Source organism: Plasmodium reichenowi, chromosome 5 (assembly GCF_001601855.1).
Source record: "Plasmodium reichenowi strain SY57 chromosome 5, whole genome shotgun sequence".
Lineage (NCBI taxonomy): Eukaryota > Apicomplexa > Aconoidasida > Haemosporida > Plasmodiidae > Plasmodium > Plasmodium reichenowi.
In genome coordinates, this window is record NC_033650.1 from 1,047,538 (window position 1) to 1,052,537 (window position 5,000).

Consider the following 5,000-nt stretch of genomic DNA (forward strand, 5'->3'; position numbering starts at 1 on the left):
TTTTAAAAAGTATTTATATATTGCTGTGTATATATGTGTATTTAAATAATATATATGTGTTCATTAATTTCTTTTGATTTTTTAAAATTTTTTTTTTTCTAGTGTAATAAAAATATATTATAATATAATTTAAATAATATTAATTTACCAAAGAAAAAAAAAAAAAAAAAAAAAAAAATAAAAAAATAAATAAGGAAATTTCATAATTTGCAAATATTATATGTTTTATTAACATTATTATATATTATTATATATCTATAATAAAATAATATTATATATATAAATAATATGGGATATACATATTTTATGTATAATATAATAATATATAAATATTATATATATTTTAATATGAATAGAATCCATTTTAAAATTATATCGGACCCATACTAGGCATTTATATAGTGAAATAAAGTATGTTTAAATGTATATACAATAATTACATAAAGAAAGTTTTGTTTTAAAAGTTATTATTAATAAAGTACTATTAAGATCATATTATATTAATTATAATGAATATTTTAATTTCTGAAAGAAAAATCTCATTAAAAGAAAAAAAAAAATCACATGAAAAAAAAAAAAAAAAATTTAAAATAAATGAGCATGATTGACTGGTGGAGGGGCCCTCGTAAAAAAAAAGAAAAAAATTAGTTTTAATATAAATTTAAAAAAGAAATTAAAGTTAGAAATAAAAATTCTAATATTAAAATAAATGTATTTATACATTTTTTTTTTATTATGAATTATTTATTTTAAAAATAAGTTTGAATAAGTTTTTTATATATATTATTTTATAAATATGTATATTAAACTTTTTGAACTTATTTTTATTTAAGTTTTTATTGTTTTATATTAAAACAATTTTATATTTTTTTTTTTTCTTTATATAAATAGTGTAAAATTTATAATTATCATCATTATAAGAATTTAAAATAATTATTTATTAATTTTATTGTATATTTAAACCATTAATTTATATTATTAAGTTAAATTCTAAAATAAACTTTTTTTTATTTTCTTTTTGATAATATTATTTTTAAATAATAAATATTATGAGAAAGAAAAAAGTACTTTTTAAAAATCAATAATATCAAATTAAGAATATATATTATAAATATAATATAAGTTCGTTTAATATTGGAAAATTCAGGAGGAAAAAATTTTTCCTCTTGAAAAACATGAAAGTAATATAACATTATAAAGTATTAAAATAAATTAAAATAGTTTTTTATTGGTACTTTAAAATCATCTGTTTTTTTTAATAGACCATTTTATTAAAATTTTTGCTTCATATGAGGTAAAAGTTTTTTATTAAGTAAAAAAAAAAATACATTAATAATAATTAAAATATTAAAGTATTTCTTTTAATGTAAATCTGTTAATTTATATACTATATATTTATAACCTCATTATAAATTAAAGCATCATAATAATTATAATATTTTTTATGCAAATAAAATTATATTATAATTTGTTAGGTGTTCTATGTCTTTTCATAGAATTATATATTTTAAGAAAAAAATAATTTTATGTCAAAAGATAATAACATTAATAAAACATCAAATGTGATTTAAATAATAAAATAGCAAATAAAAAATATATAAAAATAATTTTATGTATTTTTCTTATTTGTTTATTTTTAAGTTTAAAAACATTTTAACAATATTTATATTATTTATATATTCATAAAATATATTATAAATTATATCTTTAAAACAAAATAATTAATTTTATTTTGTTTTATATTTGTATATTTATTAATATATATTTTTTTGAATACAAAATAATATATATAGTAACCTGGTTGATCTTGCCAGTAGTCATATGCTTGTCTCAAAGATTAAGCCATGCAAGTGAAAGTATATATATATTTTATATGTAGAAACTGCGAACGGCTCATTAAAACAGTTATAGTCTACTTGACATTTTTATTATAAGGATAACTACGGAAAAGCTGTAGCTAATACTTGCTTTATTATCCTTTGATTTTATATCTTAGGATAAGTACTTGTTAGGCCTTATAAGAAAAAAGTTATTAACTTAAGGAATTATAACAAAGAAGTAACACGTAATAAATTTATTTTATTTAGTGTGTATCAATCGAGTTTCTGACCTATCAGCTTTTGATGTTAGGGTATTGGCCTAACATGGCTATGACGGGTAACGGGGAATTAGAGTTCGATTCCGGAGAGGGAGCCTGAGAAATAGCTACCACATCTAAGGAAGGCAGCAGGCGCGTAAATTACCCAATTCTAAAGAAGAGAGGTAGTGACAAGAAATAACAATGCAAGGCCAATTTTTGGTTTTGTAATTGGAATGGTGGGAATTTAAAACCTTCCCAGAGTAACAATTGGAGGGCAAGTCTGGTGCCAGCAGCCGCGGTAATTCCAGCTCCAATAGCGTATATTAAAATTGTTGCAGTTAAAACGCTCGTAGTTGAATTTCAAGGAATCGATATTTTATTGTAACTATATTAGGGGAACTATTTTAGCTTCGCGCTTTAATACGTTTCCTCTATTATTATGTTCTTTAAATAACAAAGATTCTTTTTAAAATCCCCACTTTGCTTTTATGCTTTTTGGGGATTTTGTTACTTTGAGTAAATTAGAGTGTTCAAAGCAAACAGTTAAAGCATTTTACTGTGTTTGAATACTATAGCATGGAATAACAAAATTGAACAGGCTGAAATTTTTTGTTCTTTTTTCTTATTTTGGCTTAGTTACGATTAATAGGAGTAGCTTGGGGACATTCGTATTCAGATGTCAGAGGTGAAATTCTTAGATTTTCTGGAGACGAACAACTGCGAAAGCATTTGTCTAAAATACTTCCATTAATCAAGAACGAAAGTTAAGGGAGTGAAGACGATCAGATACCGTCGTAATCTTAACCATAAACTATGCCGACTAGGTGTTGGATGAAAGTGTTAAAAATAAAAGTCATCTTTCGAGGTGACTTTTAGATTGCTTCCTTCAGTACCTTATGAGAAATCAAAGTCTTTGGGTTCTGGGGCGAGTATTCGCGCAAGCGAGAAAGTTAAAAGAATTGACGGAAGGGCACCACCAGGCGTGGAGCTTGCGGCTTAATTTGACTCAACACGGGGAAACTCACTAGTTTAAGACAAGAGTAGGATTGACAGATTAATAGCTCTTTCTTGATTTCTTGGATGGTGATGCATGGCCGTTTTTAGTTCGTGAATATGATTTGTCTGGTTAATTCCGATAACGAACGAGATCTTAACCTGCTAATTAGCGGTAAGTACGCTATATTCTTATTTGAAATTGAATATAGGTAATTATACATTTATTCAGTGATCAAATTAGGATATTTTTATTAAAATATCCTTTTCCCTGTTCTACTAATAATTTGTTTTTTACTCTATTTCTCTCTTCTTTTAAGAATGTACTTGCTTGATTGTAAAGCTTCTTAGAGGAACATTGTGTGTCTAACACAAGGAAGTTTAAGGCAACAACAGGTCTGTGATGTCCTTAGATGAACTAGGCTGCACGCGTGCTACACTGATATATATAACGAGTTATTAAAAATATGCATTTATTTGTATCTTTGATGCTTATATTTTGCATACTTTTCCTCCGCCGAAAGGCGTAGGTAATCTTTATCAATATATATCGTGATGGGGATAGATTATTGCAATTATTAATCTTGAACGAGGAATGCCTAGTAAGCATGATTCATCAGATTGTGCTGACTACGTCCCTGCCCTTTGTACACACCGCCCGTCGCTCCTACCGATTGAAAGATATGATGAATTGTTTGGACAAGAAAAATGGAATTATATTCTTTTTTTTCTGGAAAAACCGTAAATCCTATCTTTTAAAGGAAGGAGAAGTCGTAACAAGGTTTCCGTAGGTGAACCTGCGGAAGGATCATTAATATGAAACGATTACTAAAAATGAAAAGATTCTTTAGAATTTATATTATTTTAGAAATATTGTATGATTTTTAAAATTATATATAATTTTAAAGAAACCTTTTCATTTTGTACTTTTTTTATAAAAGTAATAATATTATATATATTGTTACTAATTTATAAAAATTGTACGAAAATTTGGTATTACATAATAAAATTATTTTTTTTTATGTTTTACCAAATTTTCATCAACAATACTGAATTTTCAATATTTTGCATACAATGTAAATATTTTTATTGTTTATAATATTATTTGTAGTTAATTATGTTTCGAAGAAAAGATATTATTATACGTACTTAGTTTTATATATTATATATCGTAATTCGTAATATAATTAGCACAGTCTTAACGATGGATGTCTTGGTTCCTACAGCGATGAAGGCCGCAGCAAAATGCGATACGCAATGAAAATTGCAGTGACTGTGAATCATCGGAATGCTGAATGTAAACTACACCAATTCCCTTCGGGGAATAGTGGTACTCCTACAGAAAATAAAATAATACTTTTGCTCTCTAGATTTCTTTTACAATAATATGTATTTCATATTATGTAAAAGAAAAGAGAAATAGGAATTATTCCAAACTAAAATAATTTTTAGTTACAGTTTCTCGCTGAATAAAATTTATTTTCATTCATTTTCTAGAGTATAAAATAAAAAAGAATTTTATGATTCTTTTTTTAACAAAGTGTTTGATTTGATGTTAGGAGGGCAAATCCGCCGAATTTAAGCATATAATTAAGCGGAAGAAAAGAAAATAACTATGATTCCTTTAGTAACGGCGAGTGAACAAGGACGAGCTCAAACGGTTAATCCTTCGTTTGGTGCAAACCTTACGACGGAATTGTCGTTGAATTATTCCATGAATGCTTTTAATTTGAGCAAAGTGAGCAGGAAAGCTTCCCCACAGCGGGTGAAAGGCCCATAGTTCTTTTTAATTTATTCATTGGAATTTTTCATTTCGAGTCGTGTTCTTTGAGATTGGAGCACAAATACGTGTGATACATTTCACATAAAGCTAAATATGTGTAGGAGACCGATAGCAAACAAGTACCGTGAGGGAAAGATGAAATAG

The 5,000-nt window shown here is 25.5% G+C and overlaps 3 non-coding genes across 3 annotated transcripts in view; all 3 read left to right on the top strand.

Annotated features, from left to right (window-relative positions):
- The first annotated feature begins 627 nt into the window (after nt 1-627).
- PRSY57_0530600 lies at nt 628-1,376 on the top strand. The gene has a single exon (XR_002204048.1). It is a non-coding gene (non-coding RNA).
- Nucleotides 1,377-4,261: 2,885 nt separating this feature from the next.
- PRSY57_0530800 lies at nt 4,262-4,420 on the top strand. The gene has a single exon (XR_001167185.1). It is a non-coding gene; the product is annotated as a 5.8S ribosomal RNA (ribosomal RNA).
- A 195-nt stretch (nt 4,421-4,615) lies between these two features.
- The window catches only part of PRSY57_0531000, a 4,245-nt gene continuing 3,860 nt past the window's right edge, over nt 4,616-5,000 (top strand). Inside the window, exon 1 of the ribosomal RNA XR_001167187.2 lies at nt 4,616-5,000. This exon is cut by the window's right edge and continues 3,860 nt beyond it. This is a non-coding gene — a ribosomal RNA (28S ribosomal RNA).